Below are 22,925 nucleotides of genomic sequence, written 5' to 3'. Positions count from 1 at the left end.
AAGTCGTGGTTCAGAAGTAGAAATTATCTTACATTTTAGGTCATTTCTGTAACAAAGTAGAAACCCACTGCCCATTTTGTCAATGCGGTCATGGCGTAATATTGAGTACCCGTCAAGGTTAGCTGCCGATGCCGGCATATCTGTACGCATCCAGCTTTCACTATAATATGTACATTGTTCACTTCAAAAATAGCCTGAACCTCTTCCATATGACCTAATAATGACTGGCCATTTAGGTGACAACAGTGTAACGACCGCGGGTGGCTACTGAGCTGCTCTTGCAACACAAATCCTGTTGAAGGTGGTAGGGATGAAAGAGAAGGGGAGGGTGAGGGCTGTGGAGAGGAATGCAGGTGAATGGTATTACCGTTGTACTGGCCAACAAACATGAAACTAAGCTGTACGAAAACAAAAATTAAGTAAGATGTAAAATAAGCTTACCCGAGGAACTTGGTGAGTAGATCCACTGACTTTCACAAGCACGCATGCGCACACACACACACACACACACACACACACACACACACACACACACACACACACACACACACACACACACACACACACACACACACACACATCATTTTTTTCTTTTAAGTTCACGTACTCCATGCAATGTTTTTTAACTGTGCCATCGTGGATATTTGAGATTTAGTTCCATCTTCTCTTAATACACGAATGCGTCCATCTTGAGTCCAGCATTTCTGCAGTCCCCATAAATCCCTTGCCTGATTAAGGATGTTTTCTCACACTTGACAGACATTTCGCTCCTTCGCTCCGATCCTGATTTGGCGCATGCGCGTAGCTATTTACTATTTCCCTTCCCCATCTTCCTCCTTTCAGGAGCCAAACATTGAACAGAACAACAAAATACTGTGCATGCATTAAAACAAAGTTATTAATTTACTCTCCATAACTGCTGTCTTCCAGGAGCCTACCATTGAACAGAACAACAAAATACCGTGTAAGGTACACTGTGCATGCATTAAAACAAAGTTATTAATTAACTCATCACAACTGCTGTCTGCTGAAGACGACTCCCGGACACTTTCACAAAGACCTGAAGGTGGATTACTGTCCATGCACACCATCTAACATGCTATAGTCTATAGTCTACAGTTTAGCATAAACGTCACATTTATTTAAAGTCAAACTTTATTAACACGAATTCTATTGTCCGTGTGTCTCTAATTTTGTGTGCGTGGTTTATCACAGAAGTTAAGGCTAGGCTCATGTCACAATTACACATTAAATGAATTATTGTAATAAATTACGCTACCTTCTTTCTCAGTGAATAACTAGCGATTGAGAACTTTGAACACAACGGTCAACCGTCTCTCTGTTTGCCCTCAATTACCATTGACAACGAAACCAGTTTCTTTTTTTTTTTCGGGGTCCATACGTCGAAAGCTTCGAGACAATTTAGGAGTAGATTTCTTAGTGGAGAAAAATCGTCTTTGTTGATCCATATTTTTATTCCCTGGTACATTTCTGGAGGCTGAGGAAAATATCCCAATTTTTGAACGGACTGCTGAAATAGTCGGGTTTATTTTTGCAACTATTTCATCTGTTGCATCCATTTCTTCCAGAGAACATGCAGAGGATATTACTTCCTGAAGCATATTCAAAGTTTTACTTTTCCTCGCTTCTGGGGTTAAAGTTGCACTCTTACTTGTAGCACTGTTCTTGTTTAGAGCCGCAATTTGCTTTTGTTTCAGTTGATTATCGTTAATGTTGTCGATAATCAAGTCAGGAGCAGAGCTGACGTCGGTACTAGCAGAAATCCACGAACCTGCTACGGTGGCGTAGCAGGGGGAGAGGTGATACTCCCACGTGGCGCGTCCCAGGTGGCGGATAGGAGGGTCCTAACCGGCTTGCCGGCGGACTTGAGGGAAATAAAATACCTCTCGCGGACCAAACACACTACCCCCTGCGGGTGGGGGACACACATGCAGAATACACCCGCGGTATCCCCTGCCTGTCGTAAGAGGCGACAAAAAGGGGCGACCTTGGCGTGGACATGGATTGCGGTTTGGTATAATGTGATGGACCTCCTGTGGATGGGAGAGGCTGAATACATCCATAGGTAATCCCTGCCTGTCGTAGAAGGCGACTTAAAGGGTCATGTGGCCATGGTCCCCTCTTTATTTTTTTATTATTTTTCCGAGGGTCAGATGTAGACCATTCAAAATTTGATGTGCGTGCTGCCCGGCGATGGAGCTCCTATGTGTGCGACTACGCTCGAAAGCCCGTGCCAGCAACCACCCAGGACGCGGCGGGTGGGAGTATCATGTACCCGGGCAGTGGTATCCGCCTGACAACGCAGGTCCCCGCACAGCCGAATGCCAGAAGGACATATTATTATTAATTATTTTTATTTATTTTTCCTATTGTTAGTGCTCTGTACACGCTATGGGGTACATGCTATTGCGGGTGACTGGAGGAAGGGAGTCCTAGTGCTCATTGCCTCAGTCATCCCGTATTAGGCATCGTTCAACATCGGACCCCGGGCAATACCTGCTACGACCAGGTGGGTATTGCCTTGGCTGCTTGGTTCGGCTACAGAGACCCCTGATCGGAGTGGGTGGCATTCGGGGAGGATGCTATCGGGCATGGCTTCCAAACGAAGTCGGCTCTCCCAAGGTGGTCGCCCACCTAAGTCTTTAACTTTTGCTTCCCTGAGAGGTTCAACTCCCTGGGAACATGCGCAGCGTGAAGGAATGGGATCCAGCTTCCCTAGGTTTCTGGTCGCTACCAGAACCGATGGGCACGATTTTAAGCTGGTGAAGTCGATCCTGTTTAGTAGACACATCGAAGGCGTCTATGGCGAACTGGAGGAACTAAAGAAAATGCGCAACGGTAGTTTGCTTCTAAAAACTCGTACAGCACTGCAAGCTGATCAGTTGCTTAAGTGCGAGCACTTTGGCGACATCCCCGTCAAAGTGGAGGAGCATAAGTCCTTGAACCTGGTTCGCGGAGTAATCTTTCACCGCGACCTTATTTTGAACACTGACGACGAGTTGATGGAAGACATGAAGAACCGTGGCGTGACACACGTCCGGCGCATTACGCGCAAGGTCAACGGTGAAGACGTTGCCACTGGTGCCTTCATTGTCTCTTTCAAGTTGTCAGTGTTACCAGAGAAAGTCAAGGTAACAACTTATCGTTGCGATGTGAGGCCGTACATCCCGCCTCCTATGCGATGCTATCAATGCCAGCGATTCGGACATATGGTCTCTCGCTGTTCGAATCAGGCTGTATGTGGTACATGTGGACGAGTAGCTCACGGCGCGGAGGAGTGCACAACTCCATACAAGTGCACTAACTGCTCCGGTTTTCATTCTCCTCGGGATCGGAACTGTCCGACATACCTGAGTGAGAAGAAGATCCAGGAGATCAAGACCCTGGATGGTCTTTCCTACCAGGAAGCGCGCCGTAAGTTTAATTCTACCAATATACCTGCCCGTACACTCGACTATAGCTTGATAGCTCAGAGTCTTCCAGGTTCGTCATTTACGACCAAGACACCTGTCCAGACCGCTGCGCCCAAGGCGACTGTTGCTGCTCCCAGCAACGTCGCAAATAGTCAAAGCTCGAAGGGGGGGACCACCCCAACTTCGACCAACCAGAAGTCTGTGCCGGCTGGGAACTGCCAGCCGGCACAGCAAGGGGGGAAGACTAAGTCTCCCCCCCCTAGGAGGTCGACGAAAGTCGTGCCCCAGCCGGCGGAGGCGGCTTCGTTGACCAGGGCTGGGAAACCATCTCCCAGCCCGTCTAAACTTGAAAAGAAAAAGGGGAAGAAGAGCGCCCGTCCTGAGCGCTCTCGGACTTCCCCTGCGAAGGAGAAGTCATGCCCTCCTCCTGGGGGATATGAATCTGCGCCGGGAGGCACTCCTGCTCCCAAACCTGCGCGCTCTCCTCGTAGGGGACCCCCTCGCGCCCGAAAAGCGTCAAAGTTCTGGGCGGCACCCCTGCCATCTTTTGATGACGGGATGGATGTCGCGCTGTCCTCTACATCTACGGATGTAGAACTAGATAGTGTTTAGGCTTACGAGCATTTTGTCGCTCATAACCTAACACTCCTTTTATAGTCCACACTATGGCACTGTTACAGTGGAATTGTAACGGTTATGACAGGCATCTTGCTGAGTTACGTCAGCTTATTAGTGAGTACGCAGCGAGTATAGTCTGTATTCAGGAGACCAATTTCCGACCTGGTCATCACACGGTCTTGAGGAATTTCAAACTATACTCGACAGAACGATACTATGCTCACCGGGCTTCCGGAGGCGTTGGCATTTTTGTACGTTCTGATAGCTACAGCGAAGAGGTCCCATTAAGAACCCCTCTTGAGGCTGTAGCTGTTCGCGTTCCGCTGCCTGTCATAACAACAGTGTGTAATGTTTATTTTCCACCAGGTCACGCTCTTAACATAACTGATGTCACTGATCTTATAGATCAGCTTCCACCTCCCTTCCTCTTATTGGGCGATTTTAACGCCCATCACCCCATCTGGGGCTCTGAGACGCCTTGCCCCAGGGGGAGAGAGCTGGAAACATTAGTAACAGAGCTGGATTTATGTATTTTGAACACGGGGGAACCAACTCACTTTAGTGTACGTTACGGCACATATTCTCGCATAGACGTAAGTCTATGCAGCCGAACGTTGGTTCCACTGTTTCGGTGGCATACACACGATGATCTCTGTGACAGTGACCATTTTCCCATCATTCTTACTTTGATGAACCAAAAATCCGTCGAGGCTCCCCCTCGATGGATTTTGAAACATGCTGATTGGCCAAAGTACACATCGTTAGCTGTCTTTAACGATATCAGGCAGACCGTCGGCGAGGAAATAACTTATATAACCCGAGTTATTCTTGCTGCTGCTGCGGAGTCCATTCCGTTCTACTCGGGGACTCCTCGCCGAAAGCTCGTTCCTTGGTGGAACGAAGAAATAGCCTCAGCTATTAAAGAACGCCGTCGCGCTCACAAACGTTACCGTCGACAGCCTACTGCGGCCAACTTGATAACATTCAAGAAACTCCGCGCTAAGGCGCGAGTTCTTATTCGCCAAAGTAAGAAGGCTTCATGGGAGAGATATGTGTCGTCTATGACGTCACATACTCCATCATCTCAAGTGTGGACTAAGCTTCGACGTATTTCGGGTATCCATGGATCATCTTCTGTACCGGGAATTTCCATTGCAGGTAATATCGTCACTGAATCCCTCCTGATTGCTGACCATCTAGCCAGTCATTTCGCGGATGTATCCGGCTCCGGGAATTACCATCCTGATTTCCTCGCTGTGAAGCGGGAGGCAGAACGTCATCACCTTAGTTTTGCCTCTCAAGCTTCAGAGGACTACAACGTGCCCTTTACGGAGTGGGAACTCCGCAGCGCCCTAGCGCTTTGCAAGGACACGTCTCCTGGACCGGACAACATCCACAACCAGATGTTGAAGCACCTTAGTGATGAAAGTCTACTCTATCTCCTTCGTGTGTTCAACCGTATCTGGATGGAGGGTGCTTTTCCGTCTCAGTGGCGAGAGGGCATAGTCATTCCTGTCCTCAAGCCTGACAAAGATCCTAAGTATGCAGGAAGTTACAGGCCGATTTGTCTTACCAACTGCCTGTGTAAGCTATTTGAGAGGATGGTAAATCGCAGACTCGTGTGGTGTCTGGAGAAACAAGGACTCTTGTCCGAGTACCAATGTGGATTTCGAGCCGCTCGATCCACCACAGACCACTTGGTACGCCTGGAGAGCTCTATCCAGGATGCGTTTCTCCGCAAACAGCACTTGGTAGCTGTCTTCTTTGACTTGGAGAAGGCCTACGACACCACCTGGCGATATGGCATCCTTTCAGTCCTGCATCAATGGAGATTCCGAGGTAACTTGCCGGTATTTATTGCGAATTTTTTGTCCCTCCGTCTATTCCGTGTCCGAGTAGGGAGGACATATTCGCAATACCACGTTCAAGAAAATGGAGTCCCTCAGGGATCGGTTCTTAGTGTCACTCTGTTCGCGATTGCCATAAACGGTATTGTCGCTGCTGCTGGTCCAGCCGTAATACCGTCCCTATATGTGGATGATTTTGCTCTGCACTATAGCTCGTGCAGTATGGCAGTCGCAGAGCGACAGTTACAGCAAGCTATTAGGAGGGTGGAGAAGTGGACCTTAGAACATGGCTTTCGGTTTTCTGCCGCAAAGACCTCCGTTGTCCACTTTTGTCGTCAACGTACACTTCACCCTCATCCTGAGCTTTATCTAGGTAATGTCGTTCTTCCAGTTGTTGACACCTACCGATTTCTTGGGCTCCTTTTTGACAGTAAATTATCGTGGGAGCCACACGTGCGGGAGCTAAAAGTGCAATGCACCAAGAGGCTTAACCTCTTGAAGTTTCTTAGCAGCACTAATTGGGGAGCTGACCGCGTGGTGCTCCTGCGATTCTATCGGGCACACATTTTATCTCGGTTAGACTACGGCAGTGCAGCATATGGCTCCGCAAGGCCAAGCGTTCTTGCGAAGCTGAACAGTATCCACCACAGCGGGGTTAGGTTGGCGACGGGAGCTTTTCGTACTAGCCCCATCGCTAGCCTGCTCGCTGAGTCTGGTGTGCCGCCTTTACACCTGAGGCGCCGGCAACTACTACTTACGTATGCTGCAAATTTGCGACAGATGCCACTTCATCCGAGCTATCCCTGCGTATCCAACAATGGCAACCGTTTGTTGTACGTTGCTCATCCTCGTGCGACGCGGCCGGTTGGGATACGCTTGGATAGCAGTTATGAATTGTTTGACGTACCTTCGATTCCTTGCCTTGTCAGACAACCAAGTGGGGTACCTCCGTGGGTTGTACGACGACCTGAAATCATCCTGGATTTGCACACTGGCCCGAAAGGAGACACGGACCCTTCGATTTATCGGAGGATCTACCTGTCCGTTCTTGGCCGCTATCCAGGTTCGGTCGTCGTTTACACGGATGGTTCAAGGACAGATACGAAGGTGGGCTGTGCGTTCGTTGTCGACAATGATCGGTTTCTTTTTGCTCTCCCGGACACCTGTAGTGTGTACACGGCAGAGCTCTATGCTATCTGTGAGGCTCTGCGGTACGCACTAGACAATGTACGCCGACACTTTCTCGTGTGTACTGACTCCTTGAGTTCGCTTCAGTCTATTGATACCTGTTTCCCTCGACACCCTCTGGTGCAGCGGATCCAGGACCTGCTGGCCGGGTGTTCGGATGCCGGCACCAGAATTACGTTCGTGTGGCTCCCCAGCCACATGGGCATAGAGGGAAACGAGTTAGCGGATCAGGCTGCCAAGGAGGCAGTTACACTGCCCCCGTTGCCTTTCAAGGTTCCAGCAAGTGATATTCGCTCTCAGCTGAGACATCTGGTTATGTCTCATTGGGAGATGGAGTGGGAGGCCATCCCACTTCCCAATAAGCTGCGAGCGATAAAAGGAACAACGAAGGTATGGAGGACTTCCCTTCGGGCTTCGCGGAGGGAAGCCGTGGTATTATGTCGCCTTCGGATCGGCCACGGTATCTTGACGCACTCCCATCTACTGAAAGGAGAACCCCCTCCGGTGTGTACCTGCGGCGACCATCTTACCGTGGTACACATCCTTACGGAGTGCGTGGACCTGGTCGATCTGCGCCGTAGTATTAACCTTCCGAGTACTATCTCCCTTATCTTGCGCGATGACGAGCAGTCAGCAGACCTCGTCATCCGCTTTATGAGGGATAGCGGTCTGTTTTATCGTGTGTGATGATGTCCTTTGTCCTAGTGTTGTTTATGTCAGTTGCGCTTTTATCTCATTGACTCCATTTTAGTTTGTGTTGCGCATTTTAATGTGTTATTTTAACGTGTAACGTACATTATGTGTTAATTTCTGTATTACTGGGCGATGCCTTATTTCCTCGATTTCCTGTACCTTCTCTTATTTTAATAGAACATAAGGCATTGCGTATTAGATCCACTGACTGTTTTAATCTCACCCTCATTTTTCTTCATTACCATTCTTTTTTAACTCTAGTCAGTGGATACTTTTTAAAATTTTAACTTCACATCTCATGTCCTTCATTTCGTTCCATTAGGGGCCGATGACCTTCGATGTTAGGCCCCTTAAAACAACAAGCATCATCATCATCATCATCATCATCCGAGCTATCCCTGCGTATTCAGCAATGGCAACCGTTTGTTGTACGTTGCTCATCCTCGTGCGACGCGGCCGGTTGGGATACGCTTGGATAGCAGTTATGAATTGTTTGACGTACCTTCGATTCCTTGCCTTGTCAGACAACCAAGTGGGGTACCTCCGTGGGTTGTACGACGACCTGAAATCATCCTGGATTTGCACACTGGCCCGAAAGGAGACACGGACCCTTCGATTTATCGGAGGATCTATCTGTCCGTTCTTGGCCGCTATCCAGGTTCAGTCGTCGTTTACACGGATGGTTCAAGGACAGATACGAAGGTGGGCTGTGCGTTCGTTGTCGACAATGATCGGTTTCTTTTTGCTCTCCCGGACACCTGTAGTGTGTACACGGCAGAGCTCTATGCTATCTGTGAGGCTCTGCGGTACGCACTAGACAATGAGCGCCGACACTTTCTCGTGTGTACTGACTCCTTGAGTTCGCTTCAGGCTATTGATATCTGTTTCCCTCGACACCCTCTGGTGCAGCGGATCCAGGACCTGCTGGCCGGGTGTTCGGATGCCGGCACCAGAATTACGTTTGTGTGGCTCCCCAGCCACATGGGCATAGAGGGAAACGAGTTCGCAGATCAGGCTGCCAAGGAGGCAGTTACACTGCCCCCGTTGCCTTTCAAGGTTCCAGCAAGTGATATTCGCTCTCAGCTGAGACATCTGGTTATGTCTCATTGGGAGATGGAGTGGCAGGCCATCCCACTTCCCAATAAGCTGAGAGCGATAAAAGGAACAACGAAGGTATGGAGGACTTCCCTTCGGGCTTCGCGGAGGGAAGCCGTGGTATTATGTCGCCTTCGGATCGGCCACGGTATCTTGACGCACTCCCATCTACTGAAAGGAGAACCCCCTCCGGTGTGTACCTGCGGCGACCATCTTACCGTGGTACACATCCTTACGGAGTGCGTGGACCTGGTCGATCTGCGCCGTAGTCTTAACCTTCCGAGTACTATCTCCCTTATCTTGCACGATGACGAGCAGTCAGCAGACCTCGTCATCCGCTTTATGAGGGATAGCGGTCTGTTTTATCGTGTGTAATGATGTCCTTTGTGCTTGTATCTTTGTGTCAATTACGCTCTTATCCTATTGACTTTATTTTAGTTTGTGTTGCGTATTTTAATGTGTTCTTTTAACGTCCAATGTAAAGTATGTATATATATCTGTACTAGCAGGCAATGCCTTATTCCATTATCTCCTGTAATTTTTCTTCTTTTGTTCCAAAATAAGGCATTGCGAATTAGATCCACTGATTGTTTTAATTTCATACTCATTTTTCATCGCATTTTTTAAAAACTCTAATCAGTGGCTACGTTTTAAATTTTAACTATCATATGTCATTTCGTCCATCTCGTTCCATTAGGGGCCGATGACCTTCGATGTTAGGCCCCTTTAAACAACAAACATCATCATCATCATCACTAGCAGAAATAACGTTCCTCCTGGTTGTGTCTCTCTACATATGACATGAATATGCTTACACATATTCCATCGTATACTACCATCTATACAGGTACAATTAAACTCGTGGATACATGTGTCACATTCAGAACATTTAAGATGACAGCTTTCACATTTAATTTCGTTTTTCCCAACCTTATAAAAATCCATATTGTCTTTTTCTGAGGGGATTAGCCAACCATCTTCATCTTCGAATACATTTTCAGGGGAAATGCTCAAACTTCTTTTATGTCTTGCTCGAAGATCTTTGAGTTTTGACGTGACTTTTCCCTTTTCTAAGGTGATGATACGGTCAAATATCTTGTCTCTAATGAAACGCATCATGGCATGTATTGCCTTGTCAAGACGTTTCACTCTCTTGCCGGATAAGTAGAAATACTTAAGAGTTTTGTGGACAGACTCTAAATGCATGTTGGTGGTAATTTGTGCCCACAATCTGTAACATAAAGCCCAAGAGTTTACAGTAGGGACGTAATGCTGCACAACATATTTCCCAAATATTTCGGAATCAGCATCATTTACAGTTTTCTCTATAACAGTTTCAAGCATTACATTGAATGTATTGACATCCGTTTCTTGCAGTAAAGTTGTGACTTGTCTGTATACTTCTTCCCTCTTATCTGAATTATTAATCTTCTCTGTAAGATTTTTCCGCCAAGCTTTAATCACATGCCAAGTACAGTAGAGTCCTTTTTTAGGTTCGCCCATAACTTTCTCCCATCCGTTAAAAAAACAGTCAGCCATATCACTCATAAACACATTAGGATTGACACTACCTACTATATCCTTAATTGTCTGAAAATAGAGTACCATTAGTTGTTCTTCGCTCTTATTCGTGAACATAAAGGCACACGGGAAACCTTGATGCAAATCATCTATAACTAAGAGTGTGAACAACTCAAAATTATAATTGTTGAGGCCATGTGTGCCATCGATACAAATAATATTACTTCCATATTTCTGAAGCATTTCACGTTGTCCCTCATTCATCAAAATTAGTACGAAATCCTCTTCTTTTAGAAAGGGAAATCGTTCGTCGGTACATGGCACACCTTGCTGTTTATAAAATAAAATGCAAGAATCGTGGTTCTTCATTTGCTGAACCCAGTAATGAACACTTGTCCCGTCATCACTATGCCTTTTTTCGCCAGATGCCAAAGAGAAAGCATTTTCAATATTATAGAGGTCTTTCCTCGTTACAAGTTGTACTCTTTCCAAAGAGCTGCAAATATTTTCTCGGAGGTCGTCCAAAATGGCATCAAAAGGCACTTTGGCTGCGATTTTCATTGCAAGGGCATCTCTCTCTTCTGTACTTAACGAAAGGTGACCCAGATCATTTGAATGTCCTACATGTGTGAGTACGTAATCAACCTGATATTCCCCGGTCTGATTGTCTTTTATTACTTTAACGCTTGCCGGACAAAATTCGCCGATTTTATTGCTCCCCTGTGTTTTTAGGCTTCTCATATTATTACCTTCTGATACAAACTGTCCGGAGCGATGGCATGAAAATAATAATGAGTTTTGGCCTTTAAAGCTGCTGCGGAACGGCTGACAACATACTTCAATTTTGTGTCATGTTCTATTTTCTCTTTCCATGTAGCAAATGATGCATACGTGGATAACGTAAGAGATTCTGATTTAATTTCAATTCCATGATCTGACTGAAAATGAATGGCAAACTTATTATTAGAGTCAAAACCACATTGTAAAGGACAAACGTTTATTCTGTCTGAACTAGCAGATGGTTTCGATTTCTTTGTACAATCTGGATGACTGATTAAATTATGCCTTCTCAAAAGTATTTTATTCCTATGTTGTGTGTACACTTTATCACACAGCGCACACTGGAACATTTTGATTAGTATAATCTACCGCATACATACACAGCCTACAACATATGAACTGGACTTGCGCATAGATACACAGCCTACAACACATGAACACTACACCAACGCTTCAGAATCAGGTATTCCGCTCCACTCTCAAATTATGCTCGCTTCAAGGGAGCAAGAGAAAGACAGAGAGGTATCGTTATGCTCACTTCCGGGCACACGGAGCGAAATGTCTGTCAGGGTCTAGACGCTCGTCTCAGTTAGCATGAGCCCACTGCCCTTCCAACTCGCTTTGCGCGCTACACTCGATCACGATCATCGTATCGAAGGAACTTAATAATGATTGGTCGATTTCCCTGTGAGACCACTTCAGCAGACGTTCTATTTCGGCGGCCTAGCCTGTGGCTGCAATTCACATCAAGAATTGAAAGTTCTCCCGAAAGTTTATTTCTCAGTGTGCCCAGCATTTTAATGTAGACGTCCTCTGACGGCTGTTCCGGGACTCTATGCAATAAAAGGCAGTTCCGGCGACTGTACTGTTCGGCCTCGTTCAACACGTCGTCTTGTTTCTGTAGCTGATCCTCCAGAGCCTTCAATTTCCCTTTAAGCTTGGAGTTGTCTTCGCTGGCCTGTTTCTTGAAACTCGCCACCAAGCGCTTGGAGCACGTTCGGTGGGTTGGCGGCACTGACTGCTGAGTCTAGGCGAGCTTGAAGGTCTTTCATGCTATCTGCGAAAGCCGATATCTTGTTAGCTACTTACTTTACAGACATGGTGATTACTTTTCAAGAAGAAGGCACTTAAATATATAACTTTGTTAACACGGATTAGCACTTTCCGCTAATTAACTTGCAATTCAAACAGGGTGTAACAAGAGCAACTTTACCGTCACACTCGACGCCATCTTCACTTTGACTTTTCTTGACTAGTATCTACACAAAGGTTAGGTTTTTCCTGAAAGCAAATATGCTCGATTCCACTAGCCGGGTTGTCACGAAAGGGGGAATTTCACGCTTATTCTTGCGAATCGTTCCAAAAAGTGTAAGTTTATCATTTTCAAGCAAATCTTCAGCGAGAGGAAGACACAAACCAGTTGTCACAAGTAATGTTTCTACCAGATTTTCATATGGGTTTAAGCAATCCTTTTACAATTTGATGAGGCGTGCTTTCTTACTGGCATGGGCCTGCACGCTGTCTTCTACAATATGTCTCCATGTTTGGAATCAGCAAGTGAAAAAATCTTTATCCGGTACTTAGCCGGCTTGGACGGAATGTATTGACGAAAGTCGCAACCACATCTAAATGCATCGAGTATTTCATCAATGATCAATAGTTCTGACAAACTGTAGTGCTTCCTACAGTTACCAATGAATGCTTCTGCTAAGTGTAGCACCGCAGCGAGTTTGTCCATCAATTTATGCTGGTTCGGGAGTTGATGCCATCAAACTTCAAACATTTCAACCAGAAGCGGAAACAATTCATGCCCATTGTAAGCCGCAAATACTCGATTTCTGTACCATCAGTTTGCCAGGATAATTAAAGTGCCCCACAAAGGAATAGAAGACCTAAACATGGCTTCACCTAAACAAGATTGGTATTGGCTGCATTTCGGAGTCGAAAGAATTTTGAAAGAATCGTCGATATGTAACTATTTGCAGTTGACAATATAAACCTTTCTAATTAACTGTAGAGATGTGTCGTTCCTGACTGAAATGTCCCCCTGTGGGTGAGGGTGGTAGAATAACACCCACGGTATCCCCTGCCTGTCGTAAGAGGCGACTAAAAGGGACCTCAGGGGCTCTGAACTTTGGAGCGTGGGTTCTATCCGCCACCTGGGATGCGCCACGTGGGAGTAGCAGGTTCGTGGTCTAATTTAAAGCCTTCTCTCCATCTAGTCACCTCTGTAGAATGAGCTTAGCCTCTGTAATCTCGGGCCATAGGCCAACATAGGGTTTTAGGATTTTTCTAGTGAATTTCAAAGGGGTGCAAGTGTTCGCCTTCTAACATTTTGATTTCCGACTAATACATGAACCTTTTCTTTTTCACTAAAGCCAGGTAGAATGGGCACTTATCGCCTCTGTTAACTATTCTTATTTTATTTCCTATTTAAATGTAATGTAGAATGTCGAGCGGCTAGGACAGTTGGATCTGGTTGTATTTGTACGTAATGTAAAAGTTAAACTGTGCCTTTGAGAGTCTTGAATCTTGTAAATTTTGGAGAATATCTCCTAGGTTATTGTGTGGAGCAAAGAAGCTGTTTCGAATGTTGTAAATATTTGAGCCCCGTCTGCTTACTTGTAATTGATTGGAGCAGTAGTGCTCTTGTTAGTAGTATAACGTTTGAGCTACCTAACTCATCTCTTTATCGTACCTGATTTCAAATAGTATTGTTTCTAGAGCTGTATAACTCCTCTTATGTCTTTCTAAGTATTATGTGTTACTGTTTAACTGAGTTTGATATCTGAAAATAAAAAAGAAATTTCAAATTTTAGAGTTTTAAATTAAGTTTCGATTTTTTTCTCAATACACCCATTTCTGCCCGCACATTCCTACACCTCTCTCTTCCACAGAATCACCGGAAGTAATTTAAGCAATGGTCGAATGTGTGATGGAGGTGTTCTTCTGATTTTTTTTTCCTTTTTGCAAATCTACAGAGTGGTGAATTGAACATTCCATAGCCTAGTGGTGTTTCAGACAATTTGAAATGTGTCCCATGTGTGATTGTTGCTGACGATGGGTTTTTTTTCTTAGACCAGATATATTAAAGCCATTTCGACAAGCTCAGTTACGTTGTGGAAAATAGTTTTGGAATACTCGCTTCGTGCTTTCGTATATACCATAGACAAATTAATGTAGAACCACAGAACATAGTAAAAGCAGTGACGGATGGCTACGTTCAGGAGAAGAAAAAAATAGAAATAATTAAGTAGCTACGTTGATCTCTTCAATTAGAAGGTGTTTTGATAAATGAGTGGCAAGAAGCTGTATTTCACTGTTGTCATAATTTTCCGATTATTTACCTGTTGGACGGGATTATGTGTCAAAAACACAAGTGGCACTTTTGAATATCCTCATCTTAAAGAAATATGTATTTCAGAAAGTTAATTCCATTTTCCAAAATATGTTCCTTGTCGCTCGTGAAATTCTTACCCGACACACCTGATAACTACATTCCACTGAAAACTCCTGATAGTGTTGTAGCAGAAACAAACTTCCCATTGGGCTCTTGTTGTTCTGAAGTTGCTGCAATGAGTTGGTTGCATTATCTAGATGCACTCTTATCTGACTTAAAATCAGATCATGCCTCTGAAATACAAGTGAAAGTCTTTTGAATATACTCAGTCATACAAGAAGTGAAGTGTGATGACAACACCTTTAGCCGTGATTCCATCTTCACCCCTCCTTTCAGAAATATTCTATAAATATTATGTCCTTGACAACTGTATGAAAAACATTTAATTTGCTTGCTACCCATATAACTTGGTGTAAGTCGTGTAATTCAGATATTTCACATTCCAGCATCTCCGAAATTTTCTTCAGTTCACGAAGTTGTTTTGGCGAACGTCGATAAAGTAGTTTCTTGATAGTAGAATCAATTTCATCAATGTGAGCTTGCATCCGGGAGATAGTAGGTTCGAATCCCACTATCGGCAGCCCTGAAGATGGTTTTCCGTGGTTTCCCATTTTCACACCAGGCAAATGCTGGGGCTGTACCTTAATTAAGGTCGATGAGTTGGAGTTGATGTGCAACACAATGAACGTTTACAAAGTTCTCAATTTTCAGTTATTTTTGTTACCAAACCATTATGGACACCAATATACATGGTACTCCGTAAGTCCCTATACCTATTAGTTTTGTACCCGTGAAGAGTTCTCCAAGCCTTAACTGAAGCAATTCTATTTCTAGAGCTTCCATATAGCCCTCACTTGTTGCATCCTCTAATGACACAATGGAGAGAAATGTCTCTTTCACATAAAAAGCAAACGTAAAGGATCAGCTTCTCACCATGAGATTATCTGTTGATCCGTCGCGTAAGATACTGACTTATGAGCTTTCGTTAATTTCACATACGCTCTGCATTGTTTATTATTCACACACTTCTCTTAATCAGTTACATTAAACTTGCTTAACAACGCAACCAAACTTCCAAAATCGTTGGAGGGTCTGTTATTTTCTGCGATATGATAACATGCTATGAACAATGAATTCATAGGCTGTAACATATTAGCATCCATGTCTTTACGCACGTAGGACGGCATTTTTCTTGAAACTTTCAACCTCCTGACACCTCAACTGAGGATAGGATATTTCGTGTTTTTTTAAACTTTCCAGTTTAAATGGTCCTGAAAATCCGGTACAACTTTAGAATTTTGATCGACAATACTAGGAAAGTCACTGCACAATTCAATCTTCTCAATTCCTTCTTCATAGCGCAGCCACGGTTGTAATTCAAGCCACGATTGCTGAAATTTCCGTTTTCCGAATTATTAAAATTTCGAGGTAATTTTAATGCTTGACTTATTGTTGCCTCCAACACCATAAATTTTACACTGGTCGTTGTCGTCCTGAACATTACGATCGGCACTTCCAAAAAGTGCCTTCTCACATTAACTCGCTTCTGCTTACCAAGAAATCTGAAAGAGGATACCGTGGGTGTATTTTTCGTCTACGTCCCCACCTACACTTCGAAAAATGAAGTACCGAACAAATAAAGGCAAGGACCATGATGGGCGTGAAAGTGAAACACTCGCTAGGCTTCAAATGCTCTAATACCGTCAGGGTCGGAAAAGAAAACGAGTTGACGAAAGGGGGTGACAAAAATTGATAAACACGTCGTTCCGTTTGTTTTAAATTTTGGCGTACCGACAATCGAAGACAAGGCCAACGAATCAAGTGACTGCACAACACCGCAAACACACAGTGTCGATTGCCAGTACTACCACAAGAAAGGCTAGAGGACATCCCAGCGCAATATAACGCCAACATCTTAGGGTAGGCCTCGACCAAAGCACAAGGAACAGGACTGGGAAGAGATGGAATCTGGGCAAACCAAGGATAAAAGAACCTCACAGAGGGTGGATCTTGGACAAACAAGGGATAGAACACTTCTTAAAATAACAGAACTCGCCTTCATAGTTAAGGACTAAAAATTTAATGCAAATTAAAAGAAATAATTTAAAAGGTGTGTGGAAGGAAATTGAGGTTTAATTTTAAATTGATAACAGAAGTTAAATAAATACTTTTCACAGTGATAGAAAGAATTTCTTGAATAACGTGACCTTTAAAATCAAATGTGTTCAGACACAATAAAATGAATCGGAATAAGAGAAGGTTAAACTGTTTTAAAAAACCTGCAAATTAAATGGAGAATCACAATTATGGTACCTTCCGAGCTCGGTATTGAAATGTTTAAAATTATGAAGACCCTTAATATTTACAATAGGTACATACGTATCATCCATGAACCTACTACGCTGGCGGAGCAGGGGGAGAGGTGGTACTCCCACGTGGTCTGTCCCAGGTGGCGGATACGCGGGTCCTAACTGGCTTGCCAGCGGACGTGAGGGAAATAAAATACCTCTCGCGGACCAAACACACAACCCCCTGTGGGTGGGGGACGCACATGTAGAATACACCCACGGTATCCCCTGCCTGTAGTAAGAGGCGACCAAGGGGTGATTGTATTAGAACCATGAAACTACTTGTGATTAGTACCACCACGCGGGAAACACCATGGGTCGCTATTACTTGCGCGTATTACTACGTGAGATACCAAATAGGTTTGTGATTAGTAGCAATCAGGAGCACCGTGCGGTCAGGCTTTTATGGTACCTCTGATTAGTAGCACTATATGAGCGACACCAGGGTTTTGGCTTGCCTATGATTAGTGCCCACTGTATAAGGAATATCACGGGATAGGACGAGTCCCTGTGGTTAGTACACTTACGTGATGGAAACCATAGGTTTGCGTTGCCTGTAAATGGCGCCGCTATGTGTGAATCACCATAGGTCTGTATTACCTGTGCGAATTTCATTACCTGTGCGAATTTCATTACCTGTGAGTAGTACCATAATGTGTGGAATACCGCGAGTCTACGATACTTTTGATTAGTACCGCACCATGTCAAATACCATGGTTCTACTTTCCAAGCGATAAGTACGATTTTGAGGGGCCTTAGACCTGGATTTTGAACCCCTTTTAGACATCAAGCATACTAGATTGAAGATTGTGCTTTATAAGTGGTCCCTTGGTCAGTAATACTACTATATAAGATCTCTTTTTTTGAATTGGATCCACTGTTTTTTGTTTGTTTTGTTTTTCTGTTTTTTGTTTCACGTCCATCCATTCATTCTTCATGACATTTTATTATTTTTTATTTATTTGGTCATTGGATGATTGTGAACTTTTTGTTGTAATTTCATTTCGTACCATTAGGGACCGATGACCTCGATGTTAGGCCCCTTTAAACAACAAGCATCATCATCATCATCATCATCATCCTTCAGCCCATCATGGTGACGATGTCGTCCTGGGTCGATCCTCTTCTTTCCATCAGCGTAGGTGGCTCCATTCTGAAGGTGCCTTCCCAAAGACCAGCTTGAAGATTTCTTGCACTCGGCCTCGAACTCGTTACGTACGACACTTACTGGAATGAGATGTTTAGTTAATAACACGCACAGCACATTCGTTATACAGACGCCCTTCCTGCATATACTGGGCAAGTTTGAAACGTACAGACTTTACGACGTCATGTAATATAATGTTAAAAATGAAATACGCCCTGGGGTGTGTCTAGGCTTATTTGTACATGAGTTCGTAACTTATTCGTTGAGTTAAACTGATTATTCTGGCTCAACTTCACACGTGCGTTCTTCTGACACACAGAAATGATTTCAATTCGCAGGTTAGAGTCTACTGACGGTTTAAATCGTACTACAAGGAGACCCGTACCACATCTATTACGAAGTCTATGCCATAGGCAAAGTTTCAAACAGAATATTTACACGCTTATGACCACACTATGGCGAATCAAATGTAATCTCACTAGGAAACTTACTCATATATCTACAGTTCAAGTGAAATTATCGCAACACATCATTAGTTATCTTAGTCTTTGTGTTAGACAATTGTTTATGGCGCGATAACACAGACAGACTCGCGACACGCACCAGCAGCAATTTTACCGTCGAATGAGCTGCCTCCTTCCACATCTTTCATCTCTTATAGGGAGCAAAAAGTGAAGCCACGCCGGGTAAACTCCCTCCAAACACTCTTGAGTTTGGTATTCAGCCACTAAACAGCTTCTCACGGTGGTTGGATTAATGCGAAGTTATCAATCTTGATACTTATTAATGGCGTTAAACATATCATTAGCTTCCTAAAATTCTAAAATTCATTTTATTATGCAGGTAGAGCGGATATCACTCGATTCCCGTGATGTGGCGAACCTGACTATTCCCGCTTTAAATATTGTTAGGGTGGCATAGTACTTCCCAAAACAAAATTCTTATCTCTGTTTTCTTCTCCAACACATCTTCTGTTTCACTCATACATGGTGACACCCTGCCTAGGGTAGCACCTCCAAGCTCCCGCGTTCTATACTGCATCGCGCCCTTATATTTGGCGTCATGTTTCGCAACATTACAACTGCGTTAAATATCGCCTTTTAAGTAATGGACAATACATCATCATCATTTTCCAGCTCTAGTTTCCCGGGTGTGGTGTACAAGCGCTCACTATTTCTCCCTGTTAATGTATAGTTTCTGTTCCTCTATACATTCCCACTTGGCATTCCTCTTGCTGACCTCCGATTTCGCTGTGTCTATTCAGCTATACCTTGGTCTCCCTACTGTCCTCCCCCTTTCACTTCTTGGTCAAAGTAATTCCTTGCTGTTCTCGTAGCCTGCCTCTTCCTAAAAGCTCGGTATCAGGTATCTTGATGCCAGCCTCCTTCCTGTTTGCTTCGTTTCTAATCTTGTCCTTCCTGGTCTTTTGGTTCATATTTCTGATGAATTTCGTTTCTGTTGACTGGATTTTACTATTTGCCTTGTTATGCAGGGCACATGTTTCAAGTCCTTATATAGAAACTGGAATGAAGTAGGTATGAAACATGGTTAATTTTGCTTTCTGGGGTATTTTATCTTCCCTATTAAGTGTTTCTTGGTTTAATATGTTATCTTTTGAAATTATTCTTCCAACGTATTTGAAGTTAGAAAGAGTCTGTAAGAGTTCCCTCCATGAAAACGTTTAAAGCTGTGCCTCTCCTCTTAATAGTAATTTCAACAGCTTTTGTTTTACAGATTTTTAGTTCATAATCCATAATCCTTAAAATTCTGTAGTTCTGCTTCATTTTCTCCCCAGATCAGAACATCATCTGTAATATTCTTTCGTGGATTTCATTATCCAATCCATGTCAATGACGAACAGGAATGCTGACAAGGCACTTCCCTGCTGGACTATTCTTTTGGTTTCGAACCAATTTGATCTTCCATCCCCTATTTGGACACAGGTTAAGCACTTTTGATAGAGCATTTTTACTTTATCACAACTGTACCTTTACGTATCACCAGATTATTCCTGTAGGCAGACTGTCATAGACCTTCTCGATGTCCATAAATATCATCACTAAGTTGATACTCTATAGGCTTTTGGGCTTATGCAGTGTCAAGAAAATAAGGTGAAATTCTTTACGTTTCGCAGAGAAATGTGTTCTGCGTCCTCAGAAGAAATCTCGACCGTCCACTTGACACGGCATAAGCCCGAAAGCCTATACATTATCATGTCCGTAAGTACGGGCCGTGAGAGCACCAATGGCAACATCACTGAGATCTTAACGTAGCCTATTCCCAGTGCCTCTTTGTTATTATTCTGATGACAAATATCAGGTCTGTAGTGCTTCGGTTCTTCCTGAACCCGTGTTGCTCCTCCTCCAATAACGGTTAAACTATATTCCTAATTCAGTTTTAATTATCTTCTCCAAACGTTTAAATGAGTGAATGTGGCATCAGCGTACACTATCACGTCAGGCCGATGTATGGCCGTAGATCGAGGCGTTGCGACGTAATCCGGCGATAGGAGAGTTCGAACCCAGAAGGCTTCGCCGGACAAGACGTGTTTACAGATGAAGAAGGGCCACTTCATCACATAACAGAGCCAGGCGAAGTACCCGGCGATCTGTTGGCGTCCATATTCGTCGGTGGAGGAGATCCGTCGGATAAGCTCTTGTACTCTCCGTTGCGTCGCACAATGCAATGACACTTCCTGGTCCGGAATTGAAATCGTGACCCCTAGGTATGTTAGTACAGTAACGGGATTTAACACTGACTTACGTTCATTGATTGTAATCCCTAGAATCACTTTGATGTATAATAGCACCTGCTCCACCAAGGCTGGGGTCCAATTAAGGGACCATATTAACCAGTCATCCAAATAAACTACTGTATGCACTTGAAATTCAGAGAACAGAACCTGGGCCACAGCCTCGCCCCACCTCTGCACCACTGATGGGGCCAAGGCGTGCCCCATTGGTAGTCTAGTCCACACATAAGACCGGCCTCTATAACGAACCCCGTAATTGTGGCGAGTAGACGGACGAATCGGGAGTTGGTAGAACCCACTCTTCAGGTCGATCTTCAAAGCTTGTGCTGCCGGCGGGATGGCGTGTAAGGCGTCGGCAGGCGCCTGGAGACTAAAGCGTGGCTTGTGGATATAAGGGGTCCATTTGCTGAGATCAAATATTACGCGTGCACTCCCATCTTCCTTCGGGACTAAGAATAGCGGGAATGCCGCTGATGGCTGATCCGGCACAAGAAGCCTGTGCTGGACCACGTCGGCCACCACTTGATCCATCAGTGGAGAGGCCCGTGTAGCTTGAAAGACGGGGGGACTCCCCCGTGGCCGTGGCAAGTTCACTCCATCTTTCAGAATCTCGGTGGCGTAGCGTCCGAGTGGCGTATCTTCATATGGGACAGGATGGGCAAGGGAGACCGCTACCGAACTATAATGTTCGGGTCGCGGTCGCGGGGCGAGCACCTGAGGGTGCAAAGGATCGGCTGTATCCACCACCCTAGGCAGTGGGCGAATGAAGCTAGCATCGTAAGCCCATTCGTCGTCAGAGTGATCTGAAGCCTCTTGATCGTCACCGGCTGTGTCTCCTTCCTGGCCGGAGTGAACGTCGCGGATGTCCGTGACGGAGTCTGAGTCCATTGTGAGTTCATCGTCATCGAGAATATCCCATGGGGCGGAACGCTGACGAAGGAATTCTGGTGCTGGGTATAGCTCGGTGAGTGGTTGAGCGTCCGCTGGAGGTACGAAGTCATCGTCCTCAGGATTAAAGGATTGCCAGTACTGTTGTAGAGTTGCTTCTAACGTTGGGGCCGTTTGGAAGGGGACCCAGGCTGCTTCACGGGGCGTGTAGGACCGCTCCTCCGTGCATTTTTGTTGAATCAACGTGTTCAACACTGCCTTCCTGACCCGATGTACTGGTCTTGATCTGCACATGTTACGTCGGATAGTTGTGGTCGTCCCGTGGCCTCCACTGCTCCATCCGTACTGACGCTCCTGGAGGGCCGCTCCGGCCTTTATAGAAGGTCCGGGTGCGTGTGTAAATAATTAAGCACTGCCCTGGACGGAGCGTCAGCCGGGTTGGCAGCAGAGGCGACGGGGCGCCACGAGAGGGTTATACCCCTCTCCGCTGCTGTCTTTATTAAAAACATGTAAAGTACAAACAGGTAATGCAATCTGTGTAGGGTTGGACCACGCCCTGAGCAAAGGGTCCACAAAGCAATTGAGTTATCAGTGAATGTATATATATGCTTACAATCTACATGCAAATCCTGCATGGCCCATGTAGCGGCCATGACTGCTGCTACAGTTTCAGACACATGAATGGGCACCGGCTCCTGAAAGGCCTGTGCCCAGGCCTGATTAAAGGCCGGTGCCACCGCCGCAATGGAGTGCGGAGTGGCATCAGCGTACACTATCACGTCAGGCCGATGTATGGCCGTAGATCGAGGCGTTGCGACGTAATCCGGCGATAGGAGAGTTCGAACCCAGAAGGCTTCGCCGGACAAGACGTGTTTACAGATGAAGAAGGGCCACTTCATCACATAACAGAGCCAGGCGAAGTACCCGGCGATCTGTTGGCGTCCATATTCGTCGGTGGAGGAGATCCGTCGGATAAGCTCTTGTACTCTCCGTTGCGTCGCACAATGCAATGACACTTCCTGGTCCGGAATTGAAATCGTGACCCCTAGGTATGTTAGTACAGTAACGGGAGTTAACACTGACTTATGTTCATTGATTGGAATCCCTAGAATCACTTTGATGTATAATAGCACCTGCTCCACCAAGGCTGGGGTCCAATTAAGGGACCATATTAACCAGTCATCCAAATAAACTACTGTATGCACTTGAAATTC

This window comes from Anabrus simplex, chromosome 4, assembly GCF_040414725.1.
Source record: "Anabrus simplex isolate iqAnaSimp1 chromosome 4, ASM4041472v1, whole genome shotgun sequence".
Lineage (NCBI taxonomy): Eukaryota > Metazoa > Arthropoda > Insecta > Orthoptera > Tettigoniidae > Anabrus > Anabrus simplex.
Note: the sequence above shows the minus strand (reverse complement) of the source record.